Source organism: Canis lupus, chromosome 24 (genome assembly GCF_048164855.1).
Source record: "Canis lupus baileyi chromosome 24, mCanLup2.hap1, whole genome shotgun sequence".
Lineage (NCBI taxonomy): Eukaryota > Metazoa > Chordata > Mammalia > Carnivora > Canidae > Canis > Canis lupus.
The window spans coordinates 16849207-16865981 of NC_132861.1; positions in this window are offsets into that span (position 1 = coordinate 16849207).

A 16775-nucleotide genomic window follows, 5' to 3' on the forward strand; every position below is an offset into this window, starting at 1 on the left:
TGTGCATTTTAGATAAAGAACTATGCAGTACAAGAGACATGCCATTCTGTTTGTACAATTGATTTTTGTGTGTGTATGCAATTATTTAAGTGGAAATGGAATTTTGATATAAATGATTTAAAAGCTGCTTTTATTCTTACTTGTTGAATGCCTATGATGAATCTGTCCTGGACATGGTGATATGGTCCCTGAATCCATTTCTGGGTTGGGGTGGGAAAGGGAGGGCCAGGTCACTGAGGAGCTAAGGAAGCAGAGAGTGGGCACCTGCATGGTCTTGGCAGAGCTGGAGATGATTTCCCAGACCAATAGTCTCCAGAGACCCATTTGTTCCTGTAAGGGTTGATGTGTGACCTGTAGATGAGACCAAGATGCGGTAAGAGGGGAGCGTAAAGAAGAGAGCAGTTATGAGAGAACGTATTTAAGAGAGCTGAGGCAGGACGTTTAGGGGCAGGAGAAGAGGTTAGTGTGGCCAGATGTAAGCAAGTGAGTGTGCTCAGACTTGAGGCTGGAGAGGCATGTTTGACAGTGTGCAGAGCTAGAATTCCTCACAAGTGAAAAAAAAATGCAGCATCTGTCACTCAAGGGTCTGTAGACCTATTAATGTAGATTCTTGTTGGGTAAGAATTGCCCTGATGACAGTTTTCAGCCACTCATACAGAATTAGGTCCCTGTCTATACTCCCATGGCAGACACCCCAATGGTCCCTCTATAATATATCATTATCACCTTGTATTTTAAACTTTAACATGCCTGGCTCCCCCCACTAGACTGTAATCCTTTCAATGTAGCAATGCATCTCTTCCCTCACTAACCCCAAGACTTGGTGCAGCACCTGGCATATTGAAGGTCCTCATATAGTTGGGTGAATGTTGCTGTTAAAGCATTGTTCATGCAAGTATTATTAACAATGTGTTGTTTGTATTTAAAGACAACACTACAGGGATCCCTGGGTGGCGCAGCGGTTTGGCGCCTGCCTTTGGCCCAGGGCGCGATCCTGGAGACCCAGGATCGAATCCCACATCGGGCTCCTGGTGCATGGAGCCTGCTTCTCCCTCTGCCTGTGTCTCTGCCTCTCTCTCTCTCTCTCTGTGTGACTATCATAAATAAATAAAAATTAAAAAAAAAAAAAAAAATAAAGACAACACTACATATCATCTAGCCATGAGCTTTACATGCATCAACATCTCTGAGCCTTTGTTTATTATGTTGGAAAAAAGAGATTAAAGAAATTCCTGTATCAGAGTTCTGTGAGCTTTCTAACCATGAATCTTTATGGCTTATCTTAGAATCTTAACTGCTTCTTCATGGCATGCTGTCTTTCAAGGCATCATCTACTCAATGCTTTTGGCTTGAGCTTGAGGTCCTAAGTGCTCCTATGGCATGCAATAGTTTTATAAATGAAATAAATTGCTTCAATAAAGGCTCGAACTCCAACCCTGGTTGTATGAGAAAATGCTTTAATCAACTCATAGTCAGTTGTATTATTATAAAGTAATTTTTGCATTTATACAAAAGTGAATTAACATGCCTAGAAAACCCATAGAGTTTTATAGCTTTGCCTAGAAAAATAAAACAGACCACTCAATTTCCATAATTAATCAGATAACTGATACTTATATAATTAGAAATTAATTAATTAATTGGAAAATATTGTGATAGAATAGGAAGGTTTTCTTCCTTTTGGGAATTGACTAACAAACAGTCCTTGGTCTGGTTTCATACATGGAGAGTTGTTGTCGTTTTGTTTCTAAAATTATTCTATCAGAGGAAAAAGTGGTATTTAAACATGAATGATTTTACAATAAACAGCACGAGCTAGAGAAGAGGTAAATTATGGAAGCAATATTGATAGGAAAACTTTGGCTTGCTAGTGTTCTAAATGGACGTGGCCTTTGTTGCTTATGCTAGAAGTTTGATTCTTCATTGGTGGGAAGGATAACTGGAGAGATAAAAACTTCTGTGATGTTGGCCAGTAATATAGAATCAACAGTAATGATAAGAACAACAACATGTATGACAATAATGGTAAATAGTACTCTTAGAATATTAAAAGCAGCTCGCACAAGCACTGTGATAAGGGCATGGGTAGGAGTCAGGTAATCCACATTTGAAATATGGCGTGGCCCCTCAATGGTCATTACATTAGGTAAATTACTTAAATTCTCTGTGCAATGCTTTTCTTACCTGTAAAATGATACCTGTGTTCAAAAGTTGTACTAAGGAATAAAATTTAAATGAAAATGAGCAAAGCATTGGCTCATAAGAGACTAGTAAGTATTGCTAGTAGCTATTATGGCTATTATGTTCAAAATGTTAATGTGAGGAGTAATATGTTCCACATCTTTGTTGATATTGTGGAGAGACATGTGACTGAATCATCAAGGTGTCTTGGGACAGATGTGTGCACTGGATCAGGCCCTCTTGGGAAGAAACATGTACTCTTGGTCTTGGTATACCAGATGGCATGCTTTTAGGAGGAGTCTGGAAATCAGAGAGAAAGAAAGGGTAAGTTTTAAGAAGGGCAGTGCAGCAAGACATGGTGTTGGAGGCAGGGAGGCTACAAACACAAGACAGGGAGTGAGAGGAACCTAGCCAAGGCAGTGGTGGTGAGGAGCCATGCTAAGCTTTCCATCTGAAGACAGGGAGCAATGTGGGCCCAGTTAGTAATAGCTAACCCATGATGGGCATACAATCCATTCTATGGGCATTTCAAGTGCTATTCTGCATGCTTCATAGGCATTATGTTGCTTGATTTTCATACTGGCCTTAGAGATGGGAATCTTCAATATCACCCTGTTACATTTGTACCCAGGGCTTAATTTTTAGAGGTGACCAAGTAACAACAGAGAGATTGATGCCACTGAAAGAAACTTTATACCTCACAGTTTCCAAGTGGAGGGGCATGCGATACCACACGCCACATAGAGAAGTACCAGTGTCAAGAGGCAGAGTATGAAGGAGAAAGCATGGCTCACAGGCTTTAGCATGGTTTTTATGAGGATGAGAAGGAATGTATAAGGAAATGGAGTCAGATTTGAGCAGATTTAGATTTGGATACCTTCAGAAATTTTGGTAGGCCTTGTTCTATAGAGGTGGCCTCCACTTGTCCAGTACCTGGCCCTTGGGTGATATGGGGCCAGGGAAATACTGGCTTAGTGTGAGAGAGTCAGATAAAGGAGATGTTTGGGAATACCAGCTTTGGAATGGTTGGTTTGCATACGAAAGGGATGCTTTCAGTGAAGTTGCTTGCTAACTCTAGGAATTAGCTAGCCCTAGAAGGGGCAGTCACCCCCCTGGCCAGCAAGGTCCCCAAGATGTGAAAGGATCATAAAATATGATTGATATATCCCCCTTGACAGATAGGGAAATTCTGACACAGAGAAGGTAAGCAACTTGTAAAAGACCACACAGCTATGTGATGAAGCTGCACATTCAATCAATGCACATTCAAAAAAGAACAGTCTCTTTGCTTAACCACTATGATAACTTGCTCCAGTTAATGTTGATCTTTCTAAAAGTGGTAAAGTGGAAGAGTTCACTTAGTAGGGCAAACAGTTCTTTATTTTTATTTTTTTAAAGGTTTTATTTATTTATTCATGAGAGACACGCAGAGAGAGGCAGAGACACAGGCAGAGGGTGTAGGACTCAATCCCAGACCCTGGGGATCACACCTTGGGCTGAAGGCAGACGCTCAACTGCTGAGCCACCCAGGCATCCCCAAACCATTCTTTATAAACCAGTAAAGTTTTCAGGAGGAGGGGTTTTGAGATATCTTATTTTTTTAGTTTATTTTTTAATTGAAGTATAATTGACATGCAATATCCTGTTAGTTTCAGGTGTCCAACATAGTGATCTAATGTTTTCATATACCATGAAATGATTACCAAAATAAGTCTAGTTATCATCACATCACGGAAAGTTATTACAATATTCCCTGTGCTGTTTATCACATCCTTATGACTTATTTTATAACTGGAAGGTCAGCCTCCTTCCAAGCCCCTTCACCTATTTCACCTGCCCCATATATCACGGCGTTACAGAAACTGGGGGCCACTTTCTGAGGTTTCCATGAAGGCATAGTGTGCTACTGCAACCTGACTAAATACATTTCACCGTCATGATCCAAGGAAAAATGCCATCATCATGCACCAGGATGCTTTCCAGAATTCAAGAGGGCACGTTTGACTCCAGATGTCATCCTGATTAATGGGGAGCAGGTGGCATGACAGGCTAGGCGAGCGTTCATCTCCCACAGTGGTTTAGATTCTGGCTGGCCTGAAGCAGAGAGATGGTCTCTGATGACCTTCCAAGGTTCACTAGGGGCATGACGTAATTTTTGCTAGTGTCCCTGTCTCCTGGATCTGTAGCCTCCTCCTAGTCTACACACATGAACTGGTGAGAGTAACTTCTGCCTTTTTCAAGTTGGATGGGCTGGTGTGGCATTCATTGTACATATCTCCTCGACTTGCTCAAAATCTTTCAAAATCTGTCATTAAGGGGAAATGTATATTTAGATGCAAATTCACAAACAATAATGCTCTCTCCTCTTTGTGAAAAATAAAATTTACCATTGTTTTCCTGGATCAAAAAATACATATATTTTGATTTCCTATGCTTTTATTCATTTGCTCTTATGAAAGGAAAAGACAAACCAAGCTCACAAATAAGTCATTTGCTGGGACGCCTGGGTGGCTCAGTGGTTGAGCATCTGCCTTCAGCCCAAGGCATGATCCTGGGGTGCTGGGATCAAATCCCACATCGGGCTCCGGCATGGAGCCTGCTTCTCCCTCTGCCTGCGTCTCTGCCTCTCTCTCTCTGTCTCTCATGAATAAATAACTAAAATCTTTAAAAAAAAAAAAAAAACAACGGTCAGCCATTTGCTTCACATGTGTTGTGGCATCATTTAGGACACATATGCACATATTTCTTGGGCAGCCGTCACATGCTGGGCAGTATATTAAAATGCCTTATTTTATATCTTGTTTGTAGATGCATTAGCTCATTGAATTCACATAATAACCTGCTGAGGTAGGCAAGATAGACTTTATGGTGAGTATTGTTTTTGTCTGATCAGCCACATTTCTTGTTCTGCAAATAAGAGAAAACTCACAGAAATTGGCTTGCCCTAGTGAGATCTCAAGTGTTTTTCCCACGTAAGTAGAGGTCTAGGGGAGGCAGTGGTTGGCACTGGTTTGGCAGCTCAGTGACTCCATTCAGTGTGTAGCTGTCTCCAGTTTTCTGCACTGCCTTCCTCGCTGGGTTGGCTCTTGTCACCAGCCTCACTGCTGCCAACTTGCAACCTCTTGTCTAAATTCTACACAGAGAGCCCTGGCAGGAGTTGACTGTCTGACCCTTCCTCCTGGCAACAACTTTTTATTTTTATCTCTGAAAATAAAAATGTTATGTTGTCTATGGATCCAGGGTATCAGTGACACAGGACTGTTACCACTGTGAGGCCAAAGTGAGAGAAGAAAAACTATCTTTTCCGTTTTTTGGGTTGAAAAGTCAACTCTAGTAAGAGATGAAAAGAACCTGAAGATTGTTTTTATGTTCACTTTTCAACTTACACCTTTGTCAGATTTTACTTGACACATCATCTCTATTCTTAACCAAGTTTTTCTCGGTCTTGGATTCTAGGTCTGCTGCTCTGGGGACAATGAGTGACGGAGGTTATGGTCAGAACTTTCGGTGGGAGCAATCTCTCTGGAGTGGCTACTGTCCCCAGTTATTTAACCAAATGCCAACCTAGTTCATGCTCTGAGGGTATGTTGCAGATGTGATAAGAGTCCAAAGTCAGCTGACGTTAAGTAAGGGAGCATCATCCTAGATAATTGGGATGGGCCTGATCAACCAGGCCTTAAGAGCTGAGCTGAGAAAGAAGGAAGTCAACCTGAGGACAGCAGTGTCTGTGTGTGCCAAGGGCTCCAGCCTGCCCTCCACATTTCAGACTGTCCCAGCAGGCCCCTATGATTGCACAAGCCCATGCATTCCAACAAATCTCATTGTCTCCTATGGGACTGGCTGAACCCTGACTCATACAGATGCCATTACTCAATGTCTTGAAAGCTATACAAGCCCACACTTTCCAACCTGACAGTGTTTGTTCTTATGCAGTGTATTAGTATCCTAGGGCTACTGTTAAAATTACCACAGACTTTGTGACTTAAAGCAGCAGACATTTATTTTCTCATGCAGAAGTCAATATGGGAAGGCCAGAAGTTTTGGAGGCCAAAAGTCCCAATCCTGGTGTCGGCAGAGATACAACCCCTCTGAAGGCTCTGGGGAAATCCTTCCTTGCCTCTTCTACCTGTTAGTGGCTCTGGGTGTTCCTTCTTCATAGATCCTCGCTCCCATCTTTGCTTTTGTCTTCCCAGGGATTTTCCTCTGTGTCTGTCTCCTCATCTTCTGTCTCTTATAAGGGCACTTGTCATTAGATTTAGGGTCCACCCAAATAATTCAAGATGATCTCAGTTTAAGATCCTAAATTATACCTGCAAGATCCCTTTTCCAAGTAAGGTGACTTTCACAGATTCTGGAAAATACAGACTTTTTTTTTTTTTCAGGGAGGAGGGAGTCATCATTCAACTCATGTCATGCAGTTTTCAGTTTCGGTCAATTTCCTAATGACTCTGCAATCGTAAAAAGAATGGAATCTGATATTTGTGACTTAATCGACCTAAATTTAACTTCATTCTGTTCTTCACAATTGCAAATTCTTCCCTGTTCTTCCACGGGTCCTGGCTCACTTCACCACTGTCATAGCATGACTATACTCTGCAGTCTTCGCATGTCTCTTGGGATCTTGTGATCCCTTTGTGTCCTGCTGCTACCGCCACCCAGGCCTCCCCCGATGAGGATGAACAGGGGCTGGCATCTCCTTCCATCACAGCCCTGCCCTACTTCCCTCCACAACTGTCCAGTGAGTCAGTGTACGTTGAATACTACCTCTCCTCCTTCATCCTATCTTCTTCTCCAATGAAGTTACAGCATCAAGAATTGTTAGTAAGTTAAATATTCAGAAAATATCTGGAGTGCCTTGAGGATCACTTCTACTTGTTGATGTGCTTAAATGAAATTCAAATACAATTTCAAAGTCTTCAAAGTCAAATACTACTTCAAAGAATAATATAGAATATTACTATAGATTTTTTGGAGGGGATTGGCACAGTGCATCCTAACATGTATCACTCCCTTTGAAGGATGCTCAAAAATCTTACTTCTTGTCCCCACCATCTTGCATTCCATGACCCTTCATCTCCTCTCTTCTTTCTTTCCCTTCCTCTTTCTCCATGTAGGGTGGCATCCTACAATTTGGTATTAAAAGTGTCCACTTAATTTCACCAAGTACTGCTGTAATTGATTCACTCACTTATTCACCTGTTTGTTCATTCAGCAAGAATTGGTTGAATTTTTACCATGTGCCAAGCACTATTACCCAGGTTCTGAAGATGCAAGACCACATCTCCTTTTTCCAGGTTCATCTGTGGATGGACACTTGGGCCACTTCCATGCTCTGGCTATTGTAAATAATGCTGCAATAAACATAGAGTGCATATATCTTTTTGAATTAGTGTTTTTGTTTTCTTTAGATAAATAAATACTCACTAGCGGAATTGCTGGATCATATGATAATTCTATTTTTAATTTTTTTGAGGAACCTCCGTGCTGTTCTCCACAGTGGCTTCACCAATTTACATTCCCACCAATGATACACAAGAGTTCCTTTTCTACCATGTCCTCACCAACACTTGGTATTTCCAGTCTTCTTGATTCTAGCCATTCTGACAAGTGTAAAGGGATATCTCATTGTGGTTTTGATTTGCATTTCTCTGATTAGTGATATTGAGGAACTTCTCATGTGGTATATAAATGGAATGTTGCTCAGCCATAGAAAAGAATGAACTCTTGCCATTTGCAACAACATGGATAGATCTAGAGGGTATAAGTCACAGAAAAACAGGGAAAAAACAGGGTATAAGTCAGAGAAAGACAAAAATATGGTTGCACTCATATGTGCAATTTAAAAAACAAAACAAATGAACAAACAAAGGAAAAAAAGACAGACAAAAAACAGACTCTTAAGTACAGAGAACTAACTGGTAGTTACCAGAGGGGAGAAGAGGGGGATGGAGGAAATAGGTGATGGGGATTAAGGAGGGTGTTTATCATAATAAGCACTGAGTAATATATAGAATTGCTAAATCACTGTTGTATATTGTACACCAGAAACTAATATAATCCTGTATGTTAACTATACTTCAATTCAAAAAAGAAAAGAAAAGGAAAAGATCTGCATTTGAGTTGGTAGTACAATGCCAATGATAGTGGTGTCATATTCCTTGGTTTCTTGAGTATATGCTACACTTAGGCAGATGTTATCATTGGGGAAGATGGTAAAGTGTATGCAGGAGCTCTCTACCGTTTTTTTGCAGCTTCCTGTGATTCATAAATAAATTCAAAACATGAAGTTATTTTTTCAAAAAATCTAAAATGGATAAGATGGTCTCTTATAGAGCTGACATTAAGACGGACATGCACAGCATACGCGTAAACAAACATACACACAAGGTCTAGCAGTGAGTGTGTTGAGGCATTTCATTGCCCTTAGTTCTCTGGTGGGGTTCTGGGTAGACTATTTTTTTTTGTTTTTGTTTTTTGTTTTGTTTTTCTTTAGATTTTACTTATTTATTCATAGAGATGCAGGGAGAGAAAGAGAGGCAGAGACACAGGCAGAGGGAGAAGCAGGCTCCATGCAGGAGCCTGACCTGGGACCCGATCCTGGGTCTCCAGGATCACGCCCGGGGCTGCAGGCGGCGCTAAACCGCTGCGCCACCGGGGCTGCCCTGGGTTGACTATTTTGCTGGGATTTTAATATATTTGTGTTTGTCAAGAGCATGTACCAGGAAAGACCAGCTGATCCTGACCAACAGGCAGAAACGAAAATTATTGGAAGATACTGGGCAGCTCATTGCACTGTTGGAAAGACTCAGGAAACAGGCAGGAACCAAGGACTGCTGTGGAGAGGGGGGGTGCAAGAGCCAGGGTTTCATCACAGGAAACCACTTCCTCAACAATCCCCGAGTGCAAGAAGCCAGCTGCGTGCACTGAGGGACTCCCAACCAGCCTTATGGAGAGGTCCATCTGGGCAGGACCTGAGGCCTTCAGGATGTGAAAGAGCATGCCTGGGGGCTCCATATTTTTTTTTTTTTTTAAGATGTATTTATTTATTTATTCATGATAGACAGAGAGAGAGAGAGCGAGAGAGAGAGAGAGAGAGAGGCAGAGACACAGGCAGAGGGAGAAGCAGGCTCCATGCCGAGAGCCCCACGTGGGACTTGATCCTGGGACTCCAGGATTGCGCCATGGGCCAAAGGCAGGAGCTAAACCGCTGTGCTACCCAAGGATCCCCTCCATGTTTATAGTTTGCAAAAAGAAATGTATTCTTCTTACATAATGTTACTATTGGTCATACAACCAGAATGACACACCTTTTGTAAAGGGAGACAAACCAAACTCTCTCATATAATCACTCAGACCCAGGTTCTGTATGTCTGGCTGATATACTTTCTTCTGTAAAGTCTCTTAAACTCATTTTATCATCTGCACATTGTAGATTTAATTGTAAGGTCCATTATTACCAACATCCTATGTGTTAATACTAAATATGGGTAGAGTGATAGTCCCTGTTTCTGCGACAGCAGAGTTTCCTTCTTTGCTGCCTATCCTGGATTCCCTTTGTCTTTAGCCAGCACCTCTGACAGCTGGGATTATTCTTTCCTCCTTTGAGTTATTCATACCTTTGTTTTTGAGGGATCTGAGCCTGCTTGTGTAGGATAGAAGTCTTTCATTACCCTTTATGGTTTTGCAATCAATGGGAGGAGATGCCCTCAGGTATCACTAGGTTCTACCCTTAGCTTCCCTCCTTCCCCTCCTCCCTGCCCCCACACAGCAGGGACACCATTTTCCTGAAAAATGGAGGGAAAGACATGTAATTTATCCACTTCTTATAGCAGTCTACTATCAACTTCTACCTTAAAGCTGATACATTGAGAAACAGACATCTAGGTGCGCCATTTAATGTTATAAAGAGGACCACTTACATAATTAATGGCAGAAAATAGCCACATTTTCAGAATGCTTGGCGGGAGAAAATCAAGGACTGTATTGGAAAAGATGAAAATCAACAATGAACAAGTGAAAAGCAGCAACATAAAAACAAAATATACCCAGTTCTGACTCTAGGAAAGCTGTTGGTGCTTCTTCTGTTCTTTACATTCTGCAGCCCCCACAGCCTGCTCCCTATTTTTATTCCATGTCATCAGTGACCATTTGTTCAGAAGTGGGTTTCAAGGGTCATTTGTCATTCTTGGTTTTTTTACCTCCTCCCAACTACCAGCATATAACATAATTAGAAACAAGTTGAAGATTTAAAAAATTACGGAAACTATTTTGCAAGACCGTATGCAATTACATCTGGAAACGTTCATCACTGGAAGTGTTAGCTCGGTTTAAAAACAACAACAAAAGGAATAGTGTAGTGTGTTTCAGGTAAATCTGGACAATAGAGTAACCTCTATTGTGAATACCTAACATTGTCTATTTCGCTACATGGTGGTGGTGGTGGTGGTGGTGGTGGTGGTGGTGGTGTGTGTGTGTGGTGCATCCTGGAGGAATACAAGAAAAATGTCCTGGACTAGGAATCACAAGGTAGAGTTCCAAGTAGAGCTCTTTGGATATTTATTTGACACTTAATAACCATGTTACTCTTAGGAAGTCACTCCTCTTCTCTGTACCTCATTTTTATGTCCATAATATTAAAAGATTTGTGATCGTCTGATTCTACAACAGTGAGCCTGAAGAAGCCTAAAGTGAGGTATATAAAGATTTCTCAAAAACGTGCAATCAAAAGTTATCCTCTTTCTGAGTCAGCAATTTTTTAGTGAAAGGTGGAAAATCCAATTATGTGACTTAAGACCTAACTAAGGATGAAGTGGGAAGTGTTTATGATGTGGCTGTGAAATATGGAAGTGGCTTCCAGGAATAGTCAACCAGCTTTACCAGAGAGGGCCACCCACACTCCAGAGGAGAGGCTGGTGGGAGAGAGAGGCCAAGAAGGAGTCGATTGGTCATGATGGCCGTTCAGCTGGTAGTGACTCAGTTCAGTCAGCTGGTCAGGAGTCTGCAGTGGGAAGACAGAGAGCCTAAATAGATCTTGAATGTCTTACTTCAATGGGGTGTCCACTGCAGGGAAAGAGAATGGAAATATTCCAGAAACAATCTGTTAGAGAAGAGCTTGAGACTTGAGGCACTCAGAAATGACTCAGCATTCCAAATCCAGTGGGCAGAGATGGTGGCTGAGGGTGGTGGGTGCTGTTTACACAGACGAGGGTCAGAGCCCTGGCTCTATGTGTTCTTGCAAACTGGGCAAGCTTGTTAATACTTCCGATGATAGAGCAGCAAGCGCACTGTCAGCTGTTAGGAAGCAGCTGGGCTGGGTCCACACATTTGGTTGTGTTGCATTCACCTTGTGAAATGTCATGTGGTAAAAATTAAATCGCCTACAAAGTCCAAATCCAGCTCCAACTGTGTAGTTATTGGCAGTTCCTATTTTTTTTTTGACTCTTAAAGCATGGAATGGCCAACATCTGAGGAGAAAGCCGTCCTGCAGAATGCTCTAGGGGAAGCCTGGTTTGGTCTGAAATACTGACCCCATTCACCCTATAGTGAAGACTTTGTTCAATTAACCCCCAGCATACTAGCCTTGCTGCCGAACAAAAATTTGTGCCCCCACAGTCTCATGCATGATTCAGTTTTGTTTTACAAGCCTTCCAGCAGACCATGTGTTTGTTTTACTTTCCTGGCTCTGCTCCTCTTGGTGGATGTTCTGGATAAGTGGCTTGATGGCTCCCAGGCCCGGTTCACATCCCATGTGTGACAGAAGGTCTGAATACAAGCTCCCTCGGCCAGGGAACCATCACCATACACTCTAGTGATTAGCTTTGTACAGCTGCAGACACCAAAGAGCCAATACCCTGTGGTGAATATGGTGAATATAAATGCCCAGGGAGCCTGGGCACACATGGTACAAGGCACAGAACTGCCTGAGCCTCAGAAGATCACTTGATAACACCATGCCAGGAAGGTCAGGACCAAGACTGAGACATTTTCTTAAGTTTATGTCTTATAAGTTTATAAGTTTATGTCTTATACGTTTATAAGTTTATGTCTTATAAATCAGCCTGTTGATTTTATAGTTTGTGCCAAACCATTCTCAACCAATTTATTGGTTGTTGTCTTACTGGACATGAGTAAAAAGAACACTTCAGGTAGCATATCAGATAGGAACCTGGACCTGGTAGGCTCCTGATGACAAAGATAGTTCAGGACAATTATGGTCACAAACATGGTGGCCATAAGCAGATTGGCACTTGGATGCCGTCTCTTCCTGGGACCTCAGGCCACAGCAAGCTGACCTGAGTGGGGATGGCCAAGCAACTGTCAGAGGAGGCATACAGTTCTGCAGAGGCTGTGGATCTCATAAATCATTATTCTGTTTCTATAGATATGAATTCCTTAGCCTATCTGCTTTATTTTTTAAAAAGCAACTTTTTCATCCACAAAATTGTATAGTGAAAATATTAAGGAAGATTTTTCTCCATCATCTGACCACCTTAACAACTATTTTGATTATTTGCAGTTAATTCTCATATATATTCCATGGAATCACAATTGTGGTACACTTACCTCATGTATTTTCTCCCCTGCATAACTTATTGTGAACATTTTCTGTTTCTACTAAGATCAGCTTCACGAAGTCCCACTGGATCCCATGCTCCTAGTTTAAGGATCTGTTGTGAACATCTTGAAATTCTTCATAATTTTGAGCAAGGTGACTGATGTTTTTATTTGATTGTGGGACCTGTAAGTTATATAGCTGGTCCTAGGTTCTCTTTTTATTTTATTTTTATGACTATATAATTTTGTAATTTACCCTATGTTCATTTAAGGTGTGCAGAAAACAAATGATGCTGCAAAAATATCTTCATATCTATAGAGTTTTGTTTTGTTAAATTAATCAAGATAAATTCTAGCTGTGGGCTTCATGGACCACAGCACATACATCTTTATGTCTCATATTACTATATTCTGATATGATATCTACATTTCTCCATATTCCTTATAAAAATAAGTATTACACAGCCTACTTCTTTTAAGCCAGTAATGAGGATTACTCGGCTTCAGGCCTCTTGAAGAGAGCCCTGCCCTTGTCTCTCTTCTTGCCCAGCCCTGGGTGTGACAGGAGATGCCAGCATGTTACTCCTTACTGAGAATGGGGGTGGCAATTACAGAGACCTTGGAATGAATCATTCCAGACATCAGCTTCTTCATCTACTTGAGGAGTAATACCTACCCCGAAGGACTATTTTTGTGAAGACCAAGCATTAGAGTAATCAGTGCCTGGAACTCTGCAGATGCAAAATAAATATGAGGTTCTGTTCCTGCTTAAAATCAGTTTCCACTGCTTACTGGCTCAGGCACCCAAGAAACCAAAGGTCTGGAGTTTCAAGCCCCCACCCCATTTTTTATTCTTTTCCAAACTTATATAGATGCATATCACAAAAATCAGCTCTGACTCTTTTTATTTAGTATTCTTTGTAGTTTGTACTTTGTTACACTTTCCACTTTTGGCCCCTTTTCTGAAAACTCTGTATCTGTTTCTTTTTCAAATTTATTTTAATTTTTAAATTTTTTAGGTTGTTTTTCATTTTTTAATTTAAATTCATCTAATTAACAAACAATGTATAATTAGTTTCAGAGGTAGAATTCAGTGATTTATCAGTCTTATATAACACCCCATGCTCATTACATCATGTGCCCTCCTTAATGCCCATCACCCAGTTACCCCATCCCCCCACCTCCCCTTCCATATATGTTTAAGTGAAAAGTTTCCTTATTCATAACTTAAAATGTACAGGTGTTTAAGTAAAAGTATATGGTTGTATATGGTTGTATATCTATAGAAAAGTGACTCTAAGCAAGGCCACTGATTGTGAAATGGAAAGTGAAAAATGTATCAGAATGAGAAAGAAATCAATATACTAAATCAATAAACCAATAGTATCAGTATTATTATAATAGAGGATTAAGCTTTGCTCTGAACTTCCCAAGAACAAAGGCAAAAAGGCAAACGCATATATATATATATAATTTTTTTAAAAGATTTTATTTATTTATTCATAGAGACAGAGAGAGAGAGAGAGAGGCAGAAACACAGGCAGAGGGAGAAGCAGGCTCCACGCAGAGAGCTTGATGCGGGACTTGATCCCGGGTCTCCAGAATCACGCCCTGGGCTGCCCTATATATATATATATAATTGCTACAGCTCACAAGAGGCAGTGCTTCTTCTAGTGGATAGTCTTTCTAATAAATTCTCAAATAGATTTGTCACATGGGCAAGGATACTTATTTATCACTGTCCGGTCCACAGGAATTACTCAATAAACATGTTGAACAAATGAATATGAAACTTTATATTGCTGGCATTGAACACCATGGAAAAACAGCAAACCTATAATCTCTTCCTAATATTTATGAGAGAGCTGAACCAAGTGCTGTGCTAAAAGCTTTATATATATGTATATATAAAAGCTCATTTATTCTGCACAAACACCTACTAGGTTTTATTAACATCCCTATTTTACATTCGAAGAAGCTGAGGCATGAAGACAGCAAGTCATGTTTCTAGGGCCCACAGTGGGAAGTGGGAAGCCAGGGCTTGAGCATAGATGGCACATCCACTCACTCCTTCTGCCACGCTGTGCCACATCGTGGCGTGCGGCCCGTCCACTGTGGGCAGTCTAGCACCTTCAGGAAGTCCTTTGTGACTTCTCACACCATATAAATCCTGAGAAACACCTGGGATGCTCACCTAAACATAAATGTGGTTATTCTTACCACCTGCTGGTGGCAATATCAACTGGTGAAGTCTTTCTGGAGGTCAATTTGGCAACTCTTGTGTAAGATGCTTTAAACATGTCCATCCTCTTTGGTCCAGTATTAACTTCAAAGAATGTGGCATAAAGAAACTATCCCAAATGCATAAAGATTATAGCTGCAACTGGATATATCTGAAATATCCAATGGTGGGGAAATCAATTTAAAAAAACAGTTTGATACAACTGAGATGAGATAATACACCTCCATTAAAAATTGTCTTTTAAAAAGACACTTAAATACATCGAAAAATGTTCATATTCATAGTGTTTTGTTATGTAAGAGAAAATATAGTCTTAAATGGTAAGTATACTGTGGCTCTAATTTTGCAGAAGGCATACCTCTGGTGGAAGTTTAAACCAATACAAACCCTTTATTTTTTATTTAAAGATTTTATTTATTTGAGAGAGAGAGAGAGAGAATGTTAGCAAGGGGAGGGGCAGAAAGAGGAAGAGGGAGACAGACTTTCCACTGAGCAGACTTACCCCGTAGTCATGGGGCTCAATCCCAGGCCCCTAGTGTGATGACCTGAGCTGAAGACAGATGCTTAACCGACTGAGCCACCTAGGTGCTCCCAATACAAGCACTTTAAATGCTAGAGTCATTAGACAGTATATATTAAAATTTAGGGGTGCCTGGGTGGCTCAGTCGGCTAAGCATCCAACTCTTGATTTTGCTCAGGTCGTGATCTCAGGGTTGTGAGATCAAGTCCCGAGTTGGGTTCCATGCTGCGCATGGAGCCTGCTTAAGATTTTCTCTCTCCCTCTGTGACTCCCCACTTGCACTTTCACTCTCTTTAAAATAAGAACTAAATAACTAAATAACTAAAATAAAAGTTAAAGCCTATGACCTAGCAATTCCACTCCATGTTACCTGAGTCCCATGGACATAAAGAGACAAGTACAGTTTTATTTTTTAATAATACAAATTGGAAGTCACCTTAATATCTATCAGAATGGAAGGGTTAAATACACTGTGATGTGTCCTAACTATGGAATAGTATTTGATAGTTAGAGAGAATGGAGTACTGGCATGGAAATATAAGAATATTTGCTGATAGGGATCCCTGGGTGGCGCAGCGGTTTGGCGCCTGCCTTTGGCCCAGGGCGCGATCCTGGAGACCCGGGATCGAATCCCACGTCGGGCTCCCGGTGCATGGAGCCTGCTTCTCTCTCTGCCTGTGTCTCTGCCTCTCTCTCTCTCTGTAACTATCATAAATAAATAAAAAATTTAAAAAAAAAAAAGAATATTTGCTGATAGATTATTAGGTACAAAAAGCAAGTTGCAGGAAGGAAAGTATAATTTATGTTCTTTTGAAATGCAATACAGTATGTTGCTATGTCCGTTTGAGTATGCATTACTGAAAAGATTTACTCTGGAAGGGGACATATGGTAATGATTACTTATTCCGAGACGAGAAATGGAGGATGGGCAGGTTATAATGGAAAGTTAGTATTAGCTGTAGTGTTCAAATCATGTCCAAACAGAATGCAATTATATGTGACCTGTGCAATTAAAAATAAACTAATTTTGAGTATTAAAGAAAAAAAGAAAAATATATGAAAACGTTGAGTGACTTTTTTTTGATGGTTTTTTTTAGTTATTATTGAATCTCACTAAATTAGGAATTGTTGCTCTGGATCTAAACCTGAAAATTCTGTATTTTCTAACTCTGGCATATGATGAGTGTCTGATAGATAACTTTTGGTTGAATTCTTTCTCTGTCTGAAGTAGCACCTCTCTAGGGCACCTGTGTGGCTCAATTGGATAAACCGTCTGCC